A 25839-nucleotide genomic window follows, 5' to 3' on the forward strand; every position below is an offset into this window, starting at 1 on the left:
TCTGAAATTACCGAAACGGTAGAGATGAAATGTTTTTGACCACGACTGAGAAGAAGTATGAAAAATGGTCGCCTGCTTCGGTGTAATGAGCCCCTACATTCTAGCGGGGTCTAAGATTCCTTTTCAATACTGCTGGGTGGAGAAGGGGTCTCAGACCCCATCCCCCCTTACCTTAAGCAGTGAACTAGCGTGATATGCCCACATGCTGACCTTGTGTTCGCAAGGTGGCTGGTTCAAGCGTTTTCGCCGAAATGGCGACACTCTTTGCTGGCCATTTTCTGCTTTCGACAGTGATGGTTTGTGCATGTTGATCGGCAGCGTGACGTTCTGCAGGCCACTTTCTTGCCTTGTTCAGCTTTCTTCTGACTAGCGTGCGCAATCACGATTGCTTTCGCACTAGCAATACGCAATGAATTAACATTTATGAAGTGAATATTTGGAAGATGTGAGACTTTTCCTTTTGCACCCCTGTCTCATTCATTCATTCATTCATTCATTCATTCATTCATTCATTCATTCATTCATTCATTCATTCATTCATTCATTCATTCATTCATTTGCCGCCGTGGTGGCTCAGTGGTTATGGTGCTCGGTTGCTGACCCGGAAGACGCGGGCTCGATTCCGGCCACCGCGGTCGCATTTCGATGGAGGCGAAATGCTAGAGACCCGTGTACTGTGCGTTTGTTAATGAACATTAAAGAATCCCAGGTGGTTAAAATTATCAAGAGCCCTCCACTACGGCGTCCTCCATAGCCTAAGCCACTTTGGGACATTAAACTACATAAACCAAACTGCAAACTGAACCATTCACTCATTCAACGCATTCAAATAGCGCGCTTCCCTTTCTTTGATTACTTGCGCCACCTTTTGAGAAGTTTACGTACTGCGTTTTCTTGTAATGGACTTGGAGAACTATGACGCGCCATAAAAATGCCGATCCCGGAGGCTAGGTTAGCTTGTGCATGTTTTGAAGAAGAGAAAGAGGCAAAGCGATGGGGATACGGGGGTGTGGGGAGGGTGCTGTTTTGTGGAAAGAGCGGTGGTGGCGCCTGCCGCGCCAGCGTCGCAGCTGGAACCTGCGCTGCGAACACGCGGTATTCCGTGGCGCGGTCGCTCTGACGTTGTTGTGGCGTGTGCGGCGGCGGCCGGTGGTAGCGGCTGCTCTTCTCGCGTACGGAGAAGCGCTCCGTGGCGTGCGTGTCGCGTCCTCCCAAGACGAGCAGGAGAAGGCGTGTCCACTTCGTGCAGCATTTCTCGCCCTGTACAATCTTCGCCATTCTTTAAGAACGAAGAGCTAGCAACCAGCGGAATTTTGCGGCGCTGCTCGCAGCTGACTCGCCATGAGCTCCGACGGCTTTCCCGCGTCCCGTGAACAGCTGGCGCGCGTTTCTCATTGAAGCGCGCACCTTCTCGACCGGTGGAGTGCTCGCACGGCGACTCAACTAGCGACCTCTGACTGGTCCTAGATTCACAGAAACGGTGAGCGCTTGTTACCATTTTCTTTATATATTTCTTAAATTATTTTATTGGTCTTTCTGTGTGTTGCTCATCATTTCCGCATCTTATGACATGGATCTCAAAGCATTCATACATGTGGATCGTTTGGAAATTGTGTACCATGTATCACGTGGACGTAGACATCATGGTGACGTCGTGTGGATAATCGCGTCAATACTAATGTGGTCGAACTCCTGGCGTAATCTATGCTAACATGTGCGAAGTAATGAGTTCGGTGCTTTGAACGCTAACCGAGGCATTTAATTTGATCTGGCTCCTGGATACATTCGACGAAAACACGAAAAAAAAAAAGGTTTATTCTGGAATATATCGGGGAAATGAGATACGGAGCTCGAAGCGGTGCATGTATATATGGAAATAATCCCGAAAATCACTACTCACGCGGTGTGCATTTGTCTGATTCATACTGTTACACTTTATGAAAGCCAAGCACGCGCGCAGGTTGAGAATGTAACTTGAAGCGCTTACGAGCTACTTTCGAGGCTCTAACGAGCATTTGCGCAGTTTCCAGAAGTGGAAAAAAAAAAGACTTCGACTGCTGCGAATTTTACTTCCAGTTGCTGAGCCACGAATCATTTCTCACGTGACCTTTTCCTCGTGTTATTGTTCCCATCTAGCGCGGTCGACGACTGTGTACCCAGCTGTCAGATTCTTTCTGTACAGCACAATTGGCGGAAAAGAACTCCGTCACCGCGAAATATACTTTTTTACTTTTAATGACACTATGTTCTTTTTATCTTTCCTGCTGTCTTCCCATTCCTACGCGCTTTCTGCCTTCCTTTCATATTTATTCTTTTCCTCTCCGACTGCACCCGCCGCGGTGGCTCAGTGGTTAGGGCGCTCGACTACTGATCCGGAGTTCCCGGGTTCGAACCCGACCGCGGCGGCTGCGTTTTTATGGAGGAAAAACGCTAAGGCGCCCGTGTGCTGTGCGATGTCAGTGCACGTTAAAGATCCCCAGGTGGTCGAAATTATTCCGGAGCCCTCCACTACGGCACCTCTTTCTTCCTTTCTTCTTTCATTCCCTCCTTTATCCCTTCCCTTACGGCGCGGTTCAGGTGTCCAACGATATATGAGACAGATACTGCGCCATTTGCTTTCCCCCCTCCCAAAACCAATTATTACTCTCCGACTGGAAACTGTTAAGGTGACAACAGGTGCTATGAATGATTGCCACATTGATTGGATGCCTTAATGACATCCGTGGCATTCGTTGTGGAGGAGGGCTTGCAGAACGCAGTAATCACTATTTCCCCGTCACTAGTACATTTCCGATAGTCTAGAAACGGTCAGCACTCGCACACGCGCTTGTGAGGGCGAGTCTAATAACGTTGATGTGGCCGCCTTGCCAAATGTGTTTCTGGTTTTTGCAGTCACGAGCTGCATGGTCGCGCACGGAAATTGCGTGCGGATTAGGTTGGCCACTAATCTTTTCTCTCTTTTTTTGCTTCTTGTAAAGTGCATTCGCGAAGGTCGGTCACGACAGCCGCTCAATAAGTGAACACGTACCGCGGGTTAGTAAGGACGTAAACAGGTGGGCGGTTTTCTTTATGCATGCAGGCACGAGTGCCGGAAGAGCTTAAACGGCGTTAAACCACTGGTTTCTCAAGTTTCTTGGCGGGACCGTAACTGGTAGGCTCATTTTCTCCCAATGTGTCGCGGTTATACCTGTGCTGTATGCACCGTTGTTTAGACCCATACACTCGGTGCGCGTCCACCGGTCAAAGCGGGAAAGTCACTCATCTTCACAGATTGAAAATAATAATAATAATAATAATAATAATTGGTTTTGGGGGAAAGTAAATGGCGCAGTATCGGTCTCATATACCGGCGGACACCTGAACCGCGCCGTAAAAGAAGGGATAGAGGAAAGAGTGGAAGAAGAAAGAAAGAAAGAAAGAAAGAAAGAAAGAAAGAAAGAAAGAAAGAAAGAAAGAAAGAAAGAAAGAAAGAAAGAAAGAAAGAAAGAAAGAAAGAAAGAGGTTGCCGTAGTGGAGGCTCCGGGAAAATTTCGACCACCTGGGGATCTTTAACGTGCACTGACATCGCACAGCACACGGGGGCCTTAGCGTCTTTCCTCCATAAAAACGCAGCCGCCGCGGTCGGGTTCGAAGCCGGGAACTCCGGATCAGTAGCCGAGCGCTCTAACCACTGAGCTACCGCGGCGGGTAATTGTCCACAGATCAATATTTTTTATTTTTTGGGGGGAGGGGGGGGGGGCGGCAGCTGAGCAGCAGTATCTAGAAAAATAAGTGTTCGCTGAAGCTGAGTTCTCTTAAGCATTGTGTAATAACACGTGTCCCAAAAGCGCCTTCTGCTAAGTGTGTTTCTGTGGTTAGTGCGCTCGGCTACTGAGCAAGAGTTCTCGGTTTCGAGCCCGTGGCGCGGCGGCCGTTGTTTCGATAGATGCGGACACAGACAGACAGAAAAACTTTATTCAGCAAGTGAGTTCTAGACCCAGCTGGGTCCCTGGGCCACAATGCAAAAGGCGCCCGTGTGCTGTGTGCTGTGCGATGTCAGTGCACGTTAAAGATCCCCAGGTGGTCGAAATTATTCCGGAGCCCTCCACTACGGCACCTCTTTTTTTCCTTTCTTCTTTCACTCCCTCCTTCATCACTTCCTTTACGGCGCTGTTCCAGTGTCCACCGAGTTATGTGAGGAAGTTACTGCGCCATTTGCTTTCCTCAGAAACCAATTTCAGTTCTCAGTTATTTCGATTGAGAGTACTTCGATTGAGGGTACTTCAATAGGCAGTGCACAATGATTAATTTGTCAGTGCACAAGAATCAATTGACAAAGAAAAAACGGGAACGACCACGCGTGTGTACATTGGTACACGTAGCGAGACGTACGCTCGTAACGTCTCTTCCTATTGCGCGCAACCAGGAACACGGCGCTTTTCTTGGCACCCAATCGGATGACCTTCAGAAGCGGTGTTGTTATTAACAGACCCAGCTATTCGAGGCGTCGTTTGGAGGAACGACAGAGGCAGGTGAGCCACACCTGCTCTAGCTGTGCTGTGTAGGCGAAGCCGCGCTATTTTGAGGGCGTTATTTTCGTGACTTCAACATCATACTGCAACAAAGTAGTAGTATAAATTAGTGGTAAAGTTTGAAGTAGTAGTAAAGTCATCTTTATTGGCTGGAAATGAAGTTCCCCCACAGGTGGTGCTCCTAGTCTGGGGCTCCATATGTCGCGGCTACCGCCACCGCACGCTGTATACACCAGCCATTGCTGGCCAGTGGACATTGGGTCGGTCAGCCGCTTCTCCCAGCAGGTACTGGTGGGACGAGGAAAGTATGGGACATCAGCAATGACCACGTGAAACGCGAAAAAGGCAGTTATAAAACGGGCGATTAAACAAGCACTGCACATAGTCACTGAGTCTAGGAAGGAAAAAGATGTATAAGCATATAATTGATAAAGACCTAGAAAACGATGAAAGTGTGACTATACCTGAAGAGGGCAAATAGTTTTGTCAGTATTGGTTGTGACGACCTCCTTTTTTGCTGTCATCTGTTTGGGCCAAAGTTGTGTTGAGATTTCGTCGAGTGACGTACGTGGGAGGGAACGCGTGATAACAGGTTGTTCTCTTTTTTTACAAGGTGTTATTATGCGTTGAGTCAGAATGTTTCGCTACGACCAACAGCAAGTAAAATTAGTCTACGCAGTAGTCAAACCTTATTTCGTTGTTTCTTTCAGGCGTGGTTAACTGCGCGCAAGCTTCAGCTGACGTCATTTTATTGTCTTAATAATAATAATTGGTTTTGGGGGAAAGGAAATGGCGCAGTATCTGTCTCATATATCGGCGGACACCTGAACTGCGCCGTAAGGCAAGGGATATAGGAAGGGGTGAAAGAAGAAAGAGGTGCCGCAGTGGAGGGCTCCGGAATAATTTCGACCACCTGGGGATCTTTAACGTGCACTGACATCGCACAGCACACGGGCGCCTTAGCGTTTCGCCTCCATAAAAACGCAGCCGCCGTGGTCGGGTTCGATCCCGGGAACTCCGGATCAGTAGCCGAGCGCTTTAAACACTGAGCCACCGCGGCGGGTATTTTATTGTCTTCGTTCCTAATTTACGTCGACCCACTACAGTTGGTGGTGGCGCGGAGTGCAACGCTTGGTAGCTCAGACGGTTTCTTGTAGCAGTAATTCATTAACCGAAGTGTGTTCACAACGGGAACCGATGCGCAATTTAAAAACGCTTGCTGTTCGACGTCTACGGTTAAAGCGCGCGACATGAATCTAAATGAACAAAAAGAATCTTCGTATCGGCGGTGCTCGAACGTGTCTACGTATTTCCCTCTCCTGCCTAGACCTCATACTGATCGCGTAGGTTAGGAGCTCCGTTTTCTTGATGCGAGGCCAGAAACGCTTTCGGTTGCGCGCAACTTGCGACAGCTTTGACAATGTATGTATCTGCAACCCAAGACAACGTACGCGACACTTCCTCAAAAAACACTTGTTACAGGCTCTTCACGGTCATGTTGACTGCGTGGGAGGCAATACGTTTGTCTGCGGGAGGCTTTGAGGAAGTGCGACTCAGAATACAGTGAGGAAAATTTTCAGCTTCCAAATATATATATATATATATATATATATATATATATATATATATATATATATATATATATATATATATATATATATATATATATATATATATATATATATTGGTTTTTGGGGAAAGGAAATGGCGCAGTATCTGTCTCATATATCGTTGGACACCTGAACCGCGCCGTAAGGGAAGGGACAAGGGAGGGAGTGAAAGAAGAAGGGAAGAAGGAGGTGCCGTAGTGGAGGGCTCCAGAATAACTTCGACCACCTGGGGATCTTTAACGTGCACTGACATCGCACAGCACACGGGCGCCTTAGCGTTTTTCCTCCATAAAAACGCAGCCACCGCGGTCGGGTTGGAACCCGGGAACTCCGGATCAGTAGTCGAGCGCCCTAACCACTGAGCCACCGCGGCGGGTAAACGTGCACTGATATCGCACAGCACACGGGCGCCTTAGCGTTTTTCCTCCATAAAAACGCAGCCGCCGCGGTCGGGTTCGAACCCGGGAACTCCGGATCAATAGCCGAGCGCCCTAACTACTGAGCCACCGCGGCGGGTCTATTCATGGTCGCAAAGCATGAATAAGTGGCGTGACCCACCGGTGACCTACGGAGCAGTGAACGTGTTTACTCACATTACGCGCACGATCTTTCGGAGGCAGGAAGCCTGCAAGCCTCCAAGCATCTTTAGGAATATAGGGCATAGAAGATGTTGTTTATAGCGCACATTTTCCATCCACATAATCACGACAGCAACGAATACACGCAGTTAAGGCTTTTCTGGCCACCGCACCAAACTACGCGGAAATGGCATCATTCAGTGTGTTACATCGCCTTCGTTCTCAGTTATCTTTTCTTTCTTTTCGTGCACAGCGCGGGATTCGTGTACACACTTTCAAACGGGGCGTAGCCATCTTGAAAATACTGTCCGCATCCTGACATGTCAACCTGACGCGTTCTTACACATCTGAGCACCTGCCAGACGCCGCGGTTTCAGCTTGCGGATCGGCCTGTACAACACGCGCAGTGCAAAACACAGTGACACAACCTTCACAATCAACATTCCGAGATGGCTGGGATAGCTCAGCGAAGCCGAAATGATGGATTGTATACATTCAAGGGGGGGGGCGAGCCAGCGACTCACACACAGACGCCACCGCCGAATTTCGGTTCAAGGATTAGAGGAGGCAAGCCCGGTATAGCACAGAAGCCAAAAGCGGTATGCGGCTAACGGACGCATTACCTCACACCCCTCTTTTTCCTCTCTTCCTCGCTCGTCGGGAGTCGGGCTTTTACAGTTGCGAAAACTTCGGCGCCACCCGCTTGGATAAGCGCTTTGCGCAACGGCGTCTGCATGCAAGCAAGGCATATAGGTATATACAGAGAAATGCGGGGTAACGTCATCCACTGGCATTCCGGCACGCGCCTCTCGAAGAAGGAAGGCGTCACGCCGCTTTCCGCGTGTGCGTGTATAGCTTCGCCTGACGAGGGGCGTCGTGCGCTACGCGAAACGCTTTTCCTTCGACGCGCACGGGCTGTTGTTGCGCCGTACGCGAGGGACTGTGTGCGCACAACAGCAGGCAGCTGCGCGCGCGTGACCCACGCGGTGGGGAGAGGGGGAATACGTGGAGAAATACGAGATCTGCAGCGGAGGGAGAGAGGGTATTGGACGCACCGCCTGACCTGCGGAAATTGGAGTTGACAGGGAGAGACGGAGAGGAAGCGATCTGGTTCGGTCGTATTTTGTGTGTGTGACTGCCGTATTGACGTGTGTGGGGAAACGCTATATATGCAGGTGCAGCCCACATATCCGAATGACGGAGCGGCATTTGTCTAGTAGGAGAGAGAGGGGGGGGGGGGACAAGCTGACGACCGCGGCGCAAAGGGAAGCACCCGGCTGGGGTACGCGGAAAAATGATTATTAAACGGCGATAAGGCGTCATTGACAAGGCAGATGTGTTCTGCTTACGCACATGGAATGAATTGCCATTTCGTTGGTGTCTGCATCACCAATATGATATTCGATCCCCAGTGTTGTCGGGTGCCCACCGGTGATATAATGGGTACAAGCTTTCCCCTGGTCTGGTGCTCGGCTTATTTAGGGTGAAATGTATGGGAAATGGGTATTTGACCCCACCTCGAATAGGAGAAAATACCTTGTTCCATGGCGCACTTTGGCCACAGATGCCCCTGTGCCATAAAAATCCATCTTCATCATCACCAATATGACATTATGGTCACGTTATAGTGGGAACTAGAGAGACACGCGATGGAACACCCGACAACGTCGTTGGCGCGCGTTCTTGCTGACTGCACTCGCTGTCAGCAATTGTCCTGTGTGCGTGCGCGTTTAATGGCACGACGAGACGCTTGTAAAATTACACAATCAACAGTTGACCGGCTAACAAGAATGCTAAATATGCGCTAAGTAGTACAACGCTAAATGAGACTGTGACGATATGGAAGCATATGATGTCTCCCTGCTGTGTGCCGAAAATGGGAAACAAATAAATTCGCATTGCATGGCTTACTTATTCTCTCTTTGATGTATTTCCGTAACAAGCTGAATGCCTGCTTCGGTTAATAAGTGGAGTCAAATTAATTCCTCAGCAGGGCTTAGCGCAGGCGCAGAGGATATTGTAGCACTGTAAAATAATTAAGTAAAAGAATGCCTGGATTGGCTGCTTACACAGGCTAGCAGGAGAGAATTCAAACAAAATTAGTTGTGCAAGTTAGTTGCCTTGATTTCTCTTCGGAAGCCGGAACGTGAGCGCCGTATTCATGACTCACTCTCGTTGTTTTTTTTTTTTTGCTCACCTAACCACAGGGCTGTGCTCCAACGGTTTGTTCTTTCTCACTGTACGCAAGAATTCATACCCGTGTTCCAAACCGCCCTTGTAGAGACGGACACCAACTCGCGCATAGCGTCTGTTTGGAACATGTAAAAGTAATAAACACGTACGCAATCGTCCAGTGTGCATCCATGAATTAAAAAAAAAATAAGAATGAAAAATAGAGAAAACAGATACCTCAACGGCAACCATACCAGCCAGCGGTGGCTCAGTGGTTAGGGCGCTCGGCTACTGATCCGGAGTTCCCGGGTTCGAACCCGACCGCGGCGGCTGCGTTTTTATGAAGGCAAAACGCTAAGGCGCCCGTGTGCTGTGCGATGCCAGTGCACGTTAAAGATCCCCAGGTGGTCGAAATTATTCCGGAGCCCTCCACTACGGCACCTCTTTCTTCCTTTCTTCTTTCACTCCCTCCTTCATCCCTTTCCTTACGGCGCGGTTCAGGTGTGAACGATATATGAGACAGATACTGCGCTATTTCCTTTGCCCAAAAACCAATTACTATTATTATTGTTATCAGTGGCAACCATACCGTATTTGGACCACGAAGGCCTGGCCAAGGCGAAGACACATTTGTTTCAAAAGTGTTCTTCCTCAGGCTACTGAATATGCTAGTCAATGCTGCATTCTTCATTACTCAAATAGTGCGAGATCTCTATGTCGTTTTTGATCTTTTCCTGCGTCATCTTGTTCGTGTTCGAATCATTTCTGTTCCTGATTACTGTCATTTCTGTGTTCCTCTCCTGCAAGAGAAAAAGAGGAAGAAATGAACGAAAGCTACGTCGTGGAAAAAAAAATGGCAACTGTACCGAAAGACATGGTCGCTGAAGCGGGAAACGTTCGCCATGATGCCTGAACCCTGAAGGCTCGTAGGATGTTCTGCCTTTCTTTCTTTTCTTTCCCTGCGCTTCGCGGGAGCGTCCTTCACGGCACGCTCCGAGGCAGTGAGGGAAAGGGCGCTTCTCCGGTCTCCTTGACGTGCGCGCGACACGCCCAAAAACAGAATCGCTGCTGTCGCTCGCGTCACGAAGCGGGCCGCGCTGTGTGTACTGCTCCAGGCGAGCAGTGTGGGACTAGCTAGCGGCTGGCTTCAAATTTGGCTCTGTGACCGCTCACTGTTCTGTTTCGAGATCGATGCTTCGCCACCGTGTTGAGATGGACAACAGAAATTATTTATATACATAGGGGGAAAAAAGGCTCCCACAAATTTTGGTCTCTCAGTGAGCGATGAAGTGAAGCTCATAGCTTGCCGTTTCCTTCCGTCACAAAAACGTCCACTCCAACGTCCAGCGGAGCATATTCTCATTCTTCCCGCAAGCGAACACCGCAGCTTCCATTCACGAATATTTCAAGGATCATTACGAGGAATTCGGGACCAGGAATCATTTCCAGCGCTTCTAGTTCTCTTACGTGCCACCACGTGGTGCATATCTCTGAGCATTAAAAATCAGCTAGCGCGCTAGCTGACATCACCCGTGACGTAAGAAAGAGAACTACGGAGTGGCTGCAGAACAGAATCTGATAGACCGCTAGGCTTAGCGGCACTGGCCGGGAACTGTCCCGAATTCTTCGTGATGTGACAACGATGCCACCCACCCACGGCTGGAGAACTGCACCAGCCCCCCTCCTAGCAGACCGACTCTGGCGAGGTGCGCAAACTACGGAACTGGACTGCTAGATGGAATCTGAGTTGGAAAATCTCTCAATCTTTTTTCCTGCAGAACACACAGAAAAGAAATTAAATAAGAGCCCAAAATTGGAGATTGTTATCTAAACGCTGGAGTGCAGTAACCTGCCTTGAGGGATTTGCATAGCGGAAGTGTTAAGACAAAACGCTAAGAGCGAACGCTTGACTCAAACCAAGAGCGAACAGTGGAGCGACGGTAGCTAATTGCCTATTGTTTTGCTGCCGAATCGTGCCTGCAGCGCTCGGCGTGCAGTGGACCGTAAATAAATACCTTTGAGTCTGTAACGTTTCCAGTAGAGTTTAGTTCTTTTTGCGACTGTATCAGCGACTGTTCACTTACCTTGGCTATTTGATTTTTCGTCTAGATATCTTTCGCTGACTGTACCTGTTGTCGACTGCCCAACAGAAAAGAATTAAGAAGAAACACCGGGAGAAAATACCATGTACCCGCCGTCTGTTATTGCTCGGTTAATCTTCTTCGCGTCGAGTGTACTTTGTCGCTGGCTTAAAGGCTTTCTTGCAGACCCGCTGTTTTTCTCGATGGCGGGACCGACCTCAGCATGCCCGACAAACAACACACAAAAGCGCCATAGTTTCTATTTGCGTCAAGGACAAAAACGAAGACATTCTAAACAACAAACGTTTACCTTTCGGTAAAGAAAGTATTAGGGGGGCGCTGTCCAGCACTTAACATAAGTAATCATCGATGTGCGATGAAGTCCAAAAGAAGAAAGCGCGCCAGTTGTCCATTCTGGCAAAGTCGTAAATCGTTAGCGAATTCCGGCAGCTAGCGTATAGTTCGCTCGCTACCATCGCCGCCTTGTGCCGAGCGTAGAACGGCTCTTTGGACAAGAAAAAGCGTTCTCAGCATGGCGTCCATCTAGTTCTTTCTCTGCTTTTGTGGTCCTGTACCGGCGGCCACCGACGCTGATGGTAGCAGCAACTTGAAGGCGTCTGTGAAAGCCGCGCCATATTCGCACGCCGCGCCACGAGTGCGGTATCTCTTGTGCGACGGACGCCCGCCGAGCCGAAGATTTATGGCGCTCGCGGCACGGTGGTTCGCGTTGCTGCTGCTGCTGCGGCGGCGCGGTGGCGTGAACACTGTCGCTTCGGGAGTTCGCCCGCGCGCTCAATCGCGGGTTTCGGAGGCGACGCCGTGGTCCAAAACGCGGAACCAATGCAGCGCAGTTCGGTACAGCGCGGTGGAACTGGAAGTCGTGGTAAGTTTTGCAGGCGAGAGCAAGTTGATTATGTTGGAACATATGCGTTGGGGGAAACCTTATTGGCGGGCTGGTACAAAGTAAGGGCGAGACGGTATCCCCTGAATTTCCACTCTTTTTCCCGACACGTAGAGTGTTAGTGCAGCCATCAGCATCGCCATCGACCAACCCGATCGCTTCCTCCGATGGACAAAGGTCATCGGTGTCTGATTAGCGCGGTCCTGCGCCCCTGCTATCCGGAAAATTCCGCTAATCTCATTTCCCCGCTTTACACACTTTACGCATGCTCGCTTTGGCAACAATATCTTACAATTTGCGCTACTTCTCAGCAGTGTAAGTTGCCAATGGGGAACATACGTTAACTATACTTGAACGAAGCTTTGCCGGAGACTACAGGATTTCTAAACAGTTTTTGCCGGCGACCGTGGACGTTTGTGCCTGGTCTTTAATTGCTTTGTCACAGCCCCGGCTTTCCGGGGGCGGTTAAATTGGCGGTCTATCCATCGGCATCCTCAGGCGCGGCGGCACAGACTCTTGGCGGCTATGTGGTCGTCATACGCGTCTCATCTTATTCGGTTTGTACAACGCTGCACGTAACTAACGAGCATTGGCGTTGAACTGAAGGCAGGAAAAATGAGACGGCAAACGTACAGGGCAGGAGAAGTAAGCGGGGCGCGCATTGTAGCGCGCGTGGGCCATTCGCGGGCCCCGTTTGTACTGTCAGAAAAGGGGGCGCCTCCTCCGCACTCCCTCCCTCCAGGGAAGGGAGCAAAGACAGAGGGGAACGGCCACTGGGAGCGTTGGCGACCGCGTGGACGGCTCACACGCCTACCCCGTAAACCACCACCTGTGGCGTCGTGGCCCGGTTGGTTCGGCTTGGGTTTGGGCACAAAGGAGACCTTGTTAGCGCACGTAGAGATGTACGGCGGGCGTTACGCGGAAGAGGCCAGGTGGATGCGGCGGCGGCCTCCCACGTACTACGCACGCATTCCTCTGCCACTCCCCCTACGCCTTCTTCTCGTCGTTGCTCGCGAAGGCGGTTGGAATGCGTGCAGGGTTTACAGGGCTCTCGTTGTGTTCGGTGTTGGTGAGATGCGCCGGCTTACGGGACAAGTCAAAGCTTCGTTATCACGAATGTTGGCTATTGCGAAGTTGGGCATTTCTTTTGACGGAGTAGGAACGAAGTAGGAGATTGCTTCGCTGTAATTCCAAGACAGCTGTGGCCGTACTGCTTGGACTGAACAAGGTTGAGGTTGAGGTGTTGAATGCTACAGGTGGGGTTAGCCTTGCTTTATCTGCCGGCAATTGCTCCACCGCAGCGTCCCTTCGATATTAACAATGCCGCATCTACCCCGCTAAGCGCACAGTCTCTTATGATAGCACACATTCTCTCCCGCAGTCACCATCTATGCACACAATCAATCCACACAGTTCACATCACAGTCCACTCCAGAAGTCACCATCTATGCACATATTCAGTCACAGTAGAACATAGGCCATTGTAGTGCCACACTCCATACACACATTCACTCACAGTATAAAGTAGTCCACTCCGGAAGACACCATCTACGCACACATTCAATCACAGTAGGCCATAGTCCGTTCCTGCTGTCACAAAGTTCGTTCAGGGCCATAGGCACTCTTTTCGTGTTATCCGTTCTTTATCTGCTTTGGTCGCTAATGCCGCTCTCTTTACACATGCCTTACGTGCTAATCTGACGTACTGAGTTTGTCTGCTTACTAGAAGCTCGCCGATAATCTGCAGAATAATCCGCCGTGGTCGGCTGACAGCAGGAAAAGCTGTTAGCACTATAGACCGAACCTGCTGATGACGTCTTATGAAGCATTTGATTAGTTTGAGTTAAAGGTGCTTTATTTGACGAGTGTCTACTGGTAACTACGTGAACAATCGAATAGTGAGTGCCACATTGCGAGGGCGTCATATTGTATAATGTTACAGGAGAAAGAACGTGCAAATAAAACATTGACCTAATACACTGCTTCAAACGGGAATGGGTTAGCACAACGACGTTTAGTAGTCAACCTGCCGGTCGTGGTTCTGTAGGCGTTGACGGGTGTAGTCATGTGGAAGAATCGTGCGTGGGCAATCCTACCCACCTTTGCTCTTTCCTTCCCGGAAACGAGAAGCGCAGCTCAAGAGGGCACTGGAACCAGTTCCATCCAGCGAACTCCGCGGAACTACCGAGCGCTACAGATTGCTCGGGAGCGCATTGTTGCAGATAAATATCAAGCGTCTGTGTAACTCGTAACTCACAAACGTAGTATAGCGCCAGAAAACCATGCCAGAGCTAACGAACGGATGAAGGACAGTAATGTATCAGCGCGGTGGTGATAACCCAGACTGCGCAGCGCCACCTACACACCCGTGCCCTCGATCATTTTCACCCGGAAGCGCTCTTCTCACCCGGTTCAAAGAGAGCAGAAGCCGCTGAGCCGAAACGTCAGCACGCGCGTGCTCGCGCCCGCTGTCGTCGTTCGCGATTGAGGGAGGTGCTGATAGCTGCTGAGCGTATTCTGTGCTTCGCCTCCGTATGCCCTCGGGCAGCAGGCGGCGTGGGCGCCACTCACGACGTAAACATGACAGCCTCCTTGATATACGGCACGCTCATATACTATATGCCGCCTCGTCGCCATCCCGGTGGAGAGGCGGGAAGGAGGGAGTGGTGGGGGATGCTGCGATATGCGCCTAGCGCAAGCCGAGCGGCATCATCTGCGCTGCCGGGGCGGCTGCTGCCAGTAGTGCTGCTGCTGTTGCTGCCGTAGTTTGAAATATGGCGTCACTCATGGGGAGGGGATCAAGTCACGCCCGGGGATTGTAGCTTGGCTTGCGCAATGCGTAGGCGTGGCGCTGCAGAAAGAAACATGCACTGCTCTCGCGCGGACGCCATCTGTTGCAGGGAGGCGCGTGTGGCCTGCGAATGTTATACGGCTCCTCGCCCGCTTGCTTGGGGCCGATAAGCGGAACTGCTTGCAAGCAGCCGCGCCACCTGACACTTGCGACGCCCGCTGCGAGATGTACGCTTGTTCGAGTGCCTGGCCCGTGTATTGGTTGCGTCGTGCCCCGGTGAGGAGACCTGCGATTCATTCGGGGAGCATGTGTGTATACGAAGTGGTCCTACATATGCTGCGTGCAGGCTGCGTTCTGAGATATGCCTCATGTTTGAAGGTTCTGAGATCTGGTGCCCCGTTGAGCCTTCGAATGTAGCAGAGTTGACAAATAGCCGTGTTTGTACGGGCACATTTTGAAGCTTCAGCGTGACAAGTAGGCAAGGTCAAAGAGAAACGGCTGCAGTACTTTGTGTTCTTTCTTTCGCTTCGACCACCTTCATTTTTCGCGCTAAAGCTTTGAGATGTCTTCTGGAATGCCAGCATAACTTTCCCGCAATCGTCCTACATGTCGTCATGACAGCTGATCACTGAGGCTTCCTGCTTCCGGACTTAAGACGGGCGTTGCACGCCGGTCGGCTGCAGTGACCCTCCATGCTTGCCAGAGTGAAGTGCGAAGCGAGTATTAGTGCCCACGCAACCGTCCTGGATGCTGCACACTGCCAGGCGTGCGTCGCTACGGATACCTGCATCACATGGCTTCTTGTGATTTGCCGTTGTGACATTCGGTGTGTCAGGGTTAGCAAGAGGTGCGCCTAAACGCCACAGAGCCGAGGCGGGAACTGCATGGTATTTCTATTCACACCTGCAAGCGCACCTCTGCGTGCCAGACCGGCGCCGACTATCGTCTTTGGATTTCCTCACCTTCAGAAGTACAAGCTTCACGCTTATAAGTCCGGCTCTTGCAACCTCATCGACGCTCCAGAGGCAACGTTCTGTGGTTTTTGTAGTTAGAATCTACGAGCGCGAGCTGTAAGCTTCCAGACGTGTTGCGGTTGGACTGCGCATGCGCGCGTGGGAATGGCGCTCTCATGTAAAGCCTTCTCGCTCATATAGTTTTCACTGTGCAACCACAGAAAGTAAACTCCACGAGTACACCGCCGTTTCCATTATTTCACCGAATGGCAGCTCCTTCTATCGCTCTCCGAGTCCCTTCGAGTGCCACTCAATGCGGCTGCAGGGCACCGTGACAGCAGCAAAAGCAGCAGTAAGCCCTGTCCCTTCTTTCCACAGCGTGGCGTCGGCGGGCGGAGCAGCAGCGGCAATCGGGTCGTTAGCGCACCCTTATGGCCGGTTGATGGGGGCGGCGGCTCCCACGCGTGCCGCTGCTCGCGCGCAGTTCGGTTTCTCGACCTCCGACCTTTTGGGCAACGAACGGCTGAGCTACGCGACGGGTCACGGTGCCAGAGTGGAGTGATTGAAGACGGCCGCGACCCAGGCGTCTTCTTTCTTTCTCTCTTTATTCACTGCCCTCGCGCGATTGCGAGGGTGTGGAACGCAGCTAGGGCCGCGCCTCCCCGCCGCCAACGACCTCTTCAGCCTCGGAGGCCGCATGGGCTCAGCGCGCTCTGCGGCGCGTGGGAGCCGTCACCATTCATTTGCGCCAACTGTTGGCGTCGGAAAATCACGACACATCCGCCCGCGCCCACCGACCGATTGAGATGGCCAGGGGTCGTTGCCGAACCTTACTAGACTTCACAGCTCCCATTATGAGGAGGAGGAGGAGGATCAGAGAATAAAGGAAAGAGGAGAAAAGGCATGTGAATGTAAAGGAAACAGGCGTTTTGCTTCTTTGCCCCCAAATACTGTAATGAGCCATCTTCATCAATGGAACTTTTCAAGCAACCGTTACCGTCGCAACCACGATTAAATTGAGGTGCTAGATGTCGGGTGCCCCGTGCGCTGCACTTGAGTAATAACGCTGACACTCTGAGAATAACGGCAGCAGTATACGCTATATGGCGTTGTAATCTGGGTAACGATCTTATGATACTTGACATCACTGTTGCAGAAGGCACGCGGATATTTTTCAAGCCATAAGCAAGCGCAGTTTTGACTCTCGTGCAATGCAAACGCGGCTACTTCACCACGTCTTCGCTCGTTGAAAGGCAGAAAATCTGTTCCTTTTTTCTTCTTTTTTAGTAGAATATTTTATATTTGCCGGCGCGTATAACGCTACACTCTGAGAACAGATACATTAGATCAGCCGCCTAGCACTCACGTATACAAGGCGCGTGTGCCGCACAGATAAACTGTTCACGCTCAGCGGGAAATAAGTAATGAATTTCCCTGGTGTCTTAGTTTAAAAAAAAATCCTCGAAACCTATCCGAATTAAATTCACGCACACACACGCAGCAGTCGCAGTCTTGAGAGCACCGAGAGCTAAACAGACATTGCCCGCTCGGTATTTGCAACGGTACTCGAGAAACCCTGCTCCGTGGGGCACCGTCTTGTTCCCACGGCTAGGCCAGAGGGCGTTCCCTTCGAGCGCCCCCACTCAACAGGAGAACCCCTCCACATGACGGGCACGTGCGTGCCTGGCAAGTCTTTAAATATACACCGTGAGAGCTGGGTCTTATCGAGAGTTTAATAGGGGGCGCAAACAACGACCGCGATTGAGTAGGACGTCGGGGTGGCAGGCGTGACTCAGAGCAGCAGCGGGATGGAGATGGGGAGATGTAGAACGCCGTCCTCTGCCACCCCTGCCCGCCCGGTCTGCGCCCATCACCCGACCGCACTTGAGAGACGGGAGAGAGTTTGCTTTAGCAAGAACCTGATATAGCTCCGTAGTTGCTGTAGTGTATGCCTGCTGCGGCAACAACGAGTGTAAGGTATACAGCTGTACCAGCACTCTTTCTGCTAGGTATTCCAACCCAGGCTATACTGTCCCGTAGGGAGTATAGTTTTACGCAGGGGTGAGATCTGCAGAACTGCGCGCTTTGCAGTGCCGAAGCGTTGGGAGGCTGAACTAGTCTTATTTACGGTCATGGACAAAAGTTTGTGGGACGTGGATTCGCGGAAAATAATTTATTTCTTCATTGCCTCGGTAGCTAGTCAGCTGGTATACTTCCAGAATGACAGCCGCCGCGGTGGCTGAGTGGTTATGGCGCTCGGCTGCCGGCCCGAAAGACGCGGTTTCAATCCCGGCCGCGGCGGTCGAATTTCGATGGAAGCGAAATTCTAGAGGCCCATGTGCTGTGCGATGTCAGTGCACTTTAAAGAACCCCAGGTGGTCGAAATTTCCGGAGCCCTTCACTACGGCGTCCCTCATAGCCTGAGTTGCTTTGGGAAGTTAAATTCCCCATAAACCATAATAAACTTCCAGAATGTGGAGCACACATGACAGCTCGGGCTTCTACGCTTTTCATTGACCGCATTTGCCTAAAAGCGCAGAAATTAATTTTTCTCTTCAAACCTGTATCCCTTAAATTTTTGTTCACCACTGTACAAGCTGTATGCGTATATGCTTATGTCAGAAACGTTAGAAAAAGTTTGTTTGTTTGCTTGCTTGTTTGTTTGAGACGGGCACTGTCTCGCCAAATTTAGTTTTGTCCAATTCTGTTGAGCTTTCGTCTGTAGGAATAACTACCAGATTGGTCCTTTTCGTTCCCTGTGATAACCCACAGCCTCGTCGTCTTCCGTTACATTTTTTTCATACAATTTTTGGACTTTTGGTTCGCTAGGCACGCGTATTTACGGCTTGTTTCTATAGCCTGATTCTTATAAGTTTCCGCCGCATGACGTAGCTTGGCGCGAGCGAGCGCGAAGCAGCCCTGTGAGCTGTGCTCTTTGTGGCCGCTTCGCATGGAGAGACAGAGAGAGTGAAAAAAAATAAAAGCGCGTCGATCAAAGTTTTCACTACCCACTCGAAACTGTCAACTCCTACCTCGCACTGTTACGGATGCTTCACTCAGCAAAGGCGACTTGGCAGGCACCTATTAAATTTCTTTTTTATCATTCACAATGACGGATGGAAAGAGGCAAACCATCTGTCTGGACGTATTTCTTTTTTAGATTTTTAGATTTTTCGCCTCCTTCGAGCCTGATTGGTTGCGAAGTTTCACGCATGGCGCCTTTCTTCAGAATGGGCGCAGAGGGGGCTCTGATGTTCGCGCAAGCGTGAAATAGGCGCAGCGTTATCGGCGCGAGTTCATTGTTCGCCACGAAAACGGAGGCCGCCGACGTAGCTTCGCTCTACTTGGCCGAGAACCGCCCATCCGCGTAGGGCCTGAAGAGACCGAAGCTTCTTATTTCACGCACTGAAGCCCCGCGCCTCCTTTCCTGACGGGATCAATAAGCGCTAGAAGTGTCGTAAGAGTTAGGGCTTTGCGGTTTTTCAGCGCTGCAATCGCATCATCCTAGGGGCTGCTTGAAGCACCTAGGCCACGTGCATTGCGAATTGCATTTAGACCTTCATTGCTATCAAATCTTAGTGTCAGTCGACTGCCCTCAAAGCATACAAGACACTCTTTGCCTACTTGAGAGCGACTGGATTGAGTGACAAATTGTGGCAGCGTTGTGCGTGTGTGTGTTATGCCTTTTTTCCCTTCTCTCTTCCTCCTTTTAGTCCCCTAATCCCTCTTCCCCAGTGCAGGGTAGCCAACCGGAACCCCTTTCTGGTTAACATCCCTGCCTTTCCCTCCTCCTCTTTATCTATCTATCTATGGCCAGTTGCTTTCCTTCGATGGTCTGAAGTCTAAACGCGATTGCACCGAAGTCACTTCTGTTCCACTCACTCTTAGGCATAGAGAGAGATAAAAAACTTCTTTTTAGAATAGAGTAATTCGCAGGAGCCGGGTGGTCCAGGGCTCCGCTGGCGGCAGCTGGATGCATAGAAGAATACCGAGAACATTTAATACAGTGAAGAACGTTTAAATACATGAAAGAACACTTTATTATACTTAGAGCATGTTGTACACGGAATAACAAGCGCTATTAGGCAGCACATAGGGAGACAATGGTCGGCGCAAACTCTACAATGTATAACTGTTCTGAATGCACATCTGCTCGTGTTGTGCACGTTTTAACGCGATAGCATTCGAAACCCCATGGGGCGTCGTCGGTCATAAAATTCCCCCATTGGCTGGAACAAAGTGAGGGCACCAGACTGAAGCATTCTTCCCATTGGCAGGAGAGAAGTGACGTCACTGGACCGGAAATGACGTCAATTTCGTTAAAGGCGTCAACAGATAATAATAATAATAATAATAATAATAATAATAATAATAATAATAATAATAATAATAATAATAATAATAATAATAATAATAATAATAATTGGTTTTGGGGGAAAGGATATAGCGCAGTATCTGTCTCATATATCGTTGGACACCTGAACCGCGCCGTAAGGGAAGTGATAAAGGATGGAGTGAAAGAAGAAAGGAAGAAAGAGGTTCCATAGTGGAGGGCTCCGGAATAACTTCGACCACCTGGGGATCTTTAACGTGCACTGACATCGCACAGCACACGGGCGCCTTAGCGTTTCTCCTCCATAAAAACGCAGCCGCCGCGGTCGGGTTCGAACCCGGGAACTCTGGATCAGTAACGTCAACAGATGCTAATGGTACCGCCTCGTCAACACATAATGGTATGAGGAGTCCCTGTGAATTTTTTTTTATCAGCACTAGTAAACACGTCTCTAAGTGCGGGTGTTCTTGCCCTCGATTGCGCTGCACGCACTACACTAGAGCGCTCTGGGTGCCGGCTGTACGTCAGCCATTACACAGACGCCGAACTGCGGTGACGTGCACCGCGTAGGTCGTGACGTTCTCTCACCCCGACGCGCGCCTCAACGCCCGAGCCGAGAAGCCGGTGCCACCTCCGCCCCCGACCGAGGGGCGCCATTAGGGGTCGCGGCGCCGGAGGTTGCCCCTTGGCAGAGAGGGGAAAGGCTGGCCGTCGGGGACTGGAGAAATGATGCGGCGCGGCGCTCAATGCCAAGTGCGCGCCACTCGGAGCGGAACAATGGAGAGGGAAGCGGGCACCGCGTCGGCACCGGGAAAAATGTTGCTGGCGTCCGTATATGCGCACCATTACGCGCCGGACCGTGACCGCGTTTGTCGCCGAAGAAAACAGAGAGAGAGAGAGAGAGAGAGAGAGAGAGAGAGAGAGAGAGAGAGAGAGAGAGAGAGAGAGAGAGAGAGAGAGAGAGAAAGACAGCCGACGAACGCAAAGGGGAAAGAAAACCAAAGGAAGCGAGAGAGGGAGAAAGAAGTGATTGTTTCCAGAAATAAAGAAAAGTTTGCGCAGGACAAAGACATACGCGGGGTGCACGGGCTGGTAAGAAGCGACTCATATTGGAGAGTCGTGGCCACTGGGAGCATTACCCTGGAGGCTCGTATGGGACCTCTAAACCCGATGCGCCACTCGCCATGGCACGGGAGCTATTTATGCGACTGGGACTATGCTGCCGCAGGCTGCAGTCTCAATTATGTCTGAGAACCCTTCTGAAACTGCCGCTTTCTGTTGTCCCTCCTCTTGTCCCACTGGTTGAGGATGGCAGTCGGTAGCCGACGGTGCTACCGGTTAAATACAAAGCGCACCAGGCGTGTACTGCCGCGATGCCGTACTACCAGTCAGTGGCCCTTCGTAGGGGGATGGGCGTACTGGTGCTTTAACCGCAGTATTGCAACATGTAAGCAATAAATATGTAAGTAATAAACAACACGCTCGCGCTTAATTGCATGTCACGATACCAAAGCGGAAGGTATTCTGTCCGCTCCCCTTTCGACTTTGAGGTCAGAGCTCTGTTATTGTGCTGGAGGCACGTCTAGAGAGTCCAGAGCACTAAACATAGAATACAAGTCCACCGTGAAGGGAGCTGTGCTTTTGAAAAGTGCTGCGTGCGATAGTATGATTCAGCAACATTCAGCAAGACAAGTGCTACGGGCGAAAGTAGGATTCAGCAACATTCAGCAAGAGGAGGAGGAGGAGGAGGAGGAGGAGGAGGAGGAGAGACTTTAATGAATACGGGAGAGGTCTGCCTGGTTGTTAGCCTAGCATGCTACTCCAGGTGAGGGTAAAAGAAGAGAAGAAGATAAAAAAAGAATACGCGGGTGAAAAAGAGAGGAAAAAGGAAAAAATAAAGGGTGAAAGGTGAAATCAAGCATACTCAGCACTCACGCACTCAAAAACACACATGGTTGTCAAAGGGTGTTCAGCAAACTCGTGTCCCTATGAAAAACTAATAATGCTTTTGCCCCTCGCGCAGCAGAAGCCGCATCACTCCAGGGTACAAGGACATGCTCCAGGTGTACGGTGTCGTCCTGACGGAGTCATAAAGCACTTAACAGTACCTTGCGATGGTTATTAAAGATTTGGCAGCAGCAGATCAAGTGTTGATAAGCAAGACAAGTACTACGTGCGGTAGTAGAATTCAGCAACATTCAGCGACCCACAGGAGACACGCTGGAAGTATGACTAAAAGGCGGACATTGCACTTCTGAACGCTAGCGTTTGTCTCTAAAGTTAATTTTTTTTGCCTCGAGTACAGTCAGTAGCCCATAAGCAGGCACCATGTTCGCTTCCTCAAACAAGCATGTGTAGCTGTCAAACAAATGGCACATAAAGGTGCCGCTTCTTGGATTGTAGCTGTGGCCCATTAAGTACCATGCGTCAGATTCGCGGCCCTGTGTCATGCCCTATTATTGCCCAATTCTAGTTTTAGCTTTCACTGCGTGACGAATAAGTTTCCCTTGTAGCGCGTCACTACAGAATATCAAATCTTGCTTTTGAATGCGTCGTCCTTGTAAAAAAAAGAAGGAAATATTTTGTCAGTTCCCTGATATCACGCGTAAGGTTGATAACGGCTTTGAAAAAGATGTAGTGATGTGCAATCTGGACATAGATATAAGTTCGCTTCGGTAAAACCCTTTGTTAGCTTCTTTGCGTTGTGTTATACTGATGTATTGGTTTCATCATAGAAGGTTGTGGCCAAGTACTACACCAGGGTGGCCAAATCCTGCTCTGGTGAGAGAGTGCGTTGTCGGTTCTGGTCACCGAGATCAGGCCGCACTCCAGGCCTGGTTATGCAATTCCATCTACACGCGGATTTTTTTTTTTAAATGTATTAATTAACCGGCAGAAGGTTAGGTGGGCGGATGAGATTAATAAGTTTGCAGGCAAAGGGTGGATGCAGCTGACAAAGGATAGGGTTAATTGGAGAGACATCAGAGAGGCCTTTGCCCTGCAGTGGGTGTAGTAAGGCTGATGATGATGATGGTACTGATGTATGCGTTTATAAGCTTTGTTTTTGATGTCTACTTTTGTATTGGCCATGAATTGTTCATTCGTTTCTGTTTGCTGCTGCCATGCCATGCTTTGGTATCCTGGGCCTTGTCAAGCTGTTCGTGCAGCTTTTAGCGCAGGCGACCATCCAGTTTCTGGAAAATTAATTTGGTTTGATTTGAACTGCCACTTTTCTCAGTCGTCTATAGTGAAAATTTCGACCCTAACTGAGCTAAGTTACTGCATGATACTATGTCATGAACGTTAGCCAGTTTCGCTACACGTCCCTGTAAAAAAAGAAAAAAAAAACCCTGTGATTTGGTGTGGTCAGGCGCTAAATAATCTCGAGTGAGTCAATGCCTGCAGTGCAAAACGGGTTTTCCGCTGTTCTGTCCGGATCTGCTGCAGTGTCTGGAGTGGTTCAGCGCCACCGAAAGCACTGAATTGAGACTGCAGAAGCGCTGGGCATGCAGACGTCAAAGCGTGCCGCGTTCTCATTGCCACCCAGGGGGCTCGGATTGCCGGCGCACGTGCAGCTGCCACGGTCTGGCGCATCCCCGGTCGTTAAGGGTGTAAGCACATGTCTCTCGCATGGCTGGAGCCACTGGGCTTTCTCCGCCGCTGGCGCTCTTCCTCCGAGCATGTGTATGGACACACGGTGCCACCGAGCGGCTAATTGCCGCGCTCTCAACGGCCCGGTGGACCCGGATCGGCGCAAACAAGGAGGAACCTTCATGTTCTGTTCGACCTTGAACCGAGCTTGTAATGCGCCCTTTTCTTTCATGTCAAATGACTCAGTAGGCAGATAATCTTGCAGCCTGGGAAAACAATTTGGCATATGCACTACGCTGCAAGCGTAACTACGGCGTCGGTAATATATATATATATATATATATATATATATATATATATATATATATATGTGTGTGTGTGTGTGTGTGTGTGTGTGTGTGTGTGTGTGTGTGTGTGTGTGTGTGTGTGTGTGTGTGTGTGTGTGAAGGAAGTCAACAGTCACCGAAACCAAGGTGCACAGGGAAATATTTTTTTATTTAATTAGTAGTGCCAATCAATGAAATAAAGTTACTTATAAAGCAGCAGAAAAAACAACCATGCCGCCGGTGTGATGCGAACCCATGCACGACCGCCGAATATGGCGTCAGCGGCTGCAAAATTTTCTTTTCTGATCTATACATCCAAATGCTTTCCTTCGTCTACGCCTGTCGACATGGTCGGCGTCTTTTGTTTTTCTTGTGGCACTGCCTCGACAATCTTGGACATCAAGCAGGTACGCCTACCTGGGCGCCGCAAAAGAGCCCACGTGTGCAGTCCTTGGGAAACGCCTGACCGTTTTATTTTCGTTTGACAGTAGTTTGTTTCACGGTATACGCAACAGAGACTCTGCAAAAGTATTCCGAGCTGTGTGCAATTGTGGTAGGAAGTCCACATTTATTGGACGTCCCGGTAGCCGCGGCTGCTGAGACGGTGGAGTGGGCTGTTGACGTTGCTGGCCAGGCCTGGTGCTGAAAGCGTTCTCTGTTGCACGAACGAGGGCTTCTGTTCTGCGCGAGGCAGGTCGCGCCAACTTCATCTTCATCAGCGCCGCTGGCGATGCCAGCGCCGCTACACAATGTCATATAGAGTGATCCCTCGCGGAGGCTGTACCTATACGTGCAGAGGAAGTGATCTCACTTACCTGTTTGTCATACGAGTGACACAGCACCGTTCGAACGTCTGCTGATTCAAAGCACCTAACTCGCCCGGCGGGCTCTCTGCATCGCGGCATCGGCGGCGGCCACCCAAGCGATTGAGCAAGGCTATCCGGCCAGCTCAGCCGGCACGCGACGCGAAGACGCCGCGGCCTTGGCCGGCCACGCGGCAAGGAAGGAAAGAAAGCTGTAGGCCGCGCTTAAGAAGGACACGGAAGTGGTCGAGCTCGCATCTCGGCGTCGATGCCTTATCTCTGCCTCAGATTACCACGAGCAGGAGGAAGACCTGAATTCCTTCCGGCGCTTCCTTTGCCATCTTTGACTGGTGACGATCAGGCGCCAGTGCGACTCTTGTTGGCTTTTGCACGGCTGATTAGAGGCAACGCCGCCTAGAAAGTTTGTCTATTTGGCGTTGCCAGAGAGTGGCGCTCTGGGCGATGGACATCACGCAGTAGAGGAGGAGGAGGAATAGGCGAGCGGCTGGCGCGTGTCTGCTGACTCGAACGAGGCGCCAGCCTCATTTGGATATCTGATTATCTCGGAGGGATGCTTGCTTATCTAGGCTTGCTGATCTGGCCAATCCGGCCGTCGGCGCGTGTGGCGCAGCACGTGAAGTGGGTACACGAACTGAGCGGATGGTCTTGAGCCAAATATGCGACGGGCTCGGGTGGAATATCAACCTATAGCTTGACTAGATTGAGAGCGGCGGTGTGTGGGAGAAATAAACGAATGAAATATTTTTGGTGGCAGGAAGGGTGAAGACGAGGCTTTTGGAGTAGCGAATCATCGGCCCGTGTGCTGTGTACACAGGCTGGTTCTACGAAAACACGCTCCAAAACGTCATTCGCGCTCGGGCGACGAGCCAGTGTTGGGCACGCGTCTGGCTACCCGCCAGACCACGCATGGCCGAAGGCACGAAAAACTAAATAAAAACAAAAACAAAATGAGGGATGCCGGCGAGAGCTTCTGTGCGCTCTCAACGTCTGGTATGCGAGAAGGAACATATAGATGAGTTTGTTTATGCACAATTCTACCGAGTGTGTAAGCAGTCTTTGGTGACGTGGTATTTGAAACACGCGCTAGAATAAGTAGCGAAAGACGAAGACGAGCAAGGCTGGTCTGGTTTTGCCCGATGTTTACTCGAGTCAAAGCCGCTCGGCTCAC

At 50.5% G+C, this 25839-nt stretch overlaps 1 protein-coding gene across 2 annotated transcripts in view; it reads left to right on the forward strand.

Annotated features, from left to right (window-relative positions):
* Nucleotides 1-1060: 1060 nt before the first annotated feature.
* The window catches only part of LOC144128335 (CD151 antigen-like), a 99858-nt gene continuing 75079 nt past the window's right edge, over nucleotides 1061-25839 (forward strand). Inside the window, exons 1-2 of one of the 2 annotated variants that reach the window (XM_077661668.1) lie at nucleotides 1351-1480; nucleotides 3080-3151. The gene's annotated coding sequence lies outside the window, so the exon portion shown is untranslated. Of the gene's footprint in view, nucleotides 1481-3079; nucleotides 3152-25839 lie in introns of both variants that reach the window. The other variant, XM_077661667.1, reaches the window with a different exon arrangement.

Source organism: Amblyomma americanum, chromosome 4 (genome assembly GCF_052857255.1).
Source record: "Amblyomma americanum isolate KBUSLIRL-KWMA chromosome 4, ASM5285725v1, whole genome shotgun sequence".
NCBI lineage: Eukaryota > Metazoa > Arthropoda > Arachnida > Ixodida > Ixodidae > Amblyomma > Amblyomma americanum.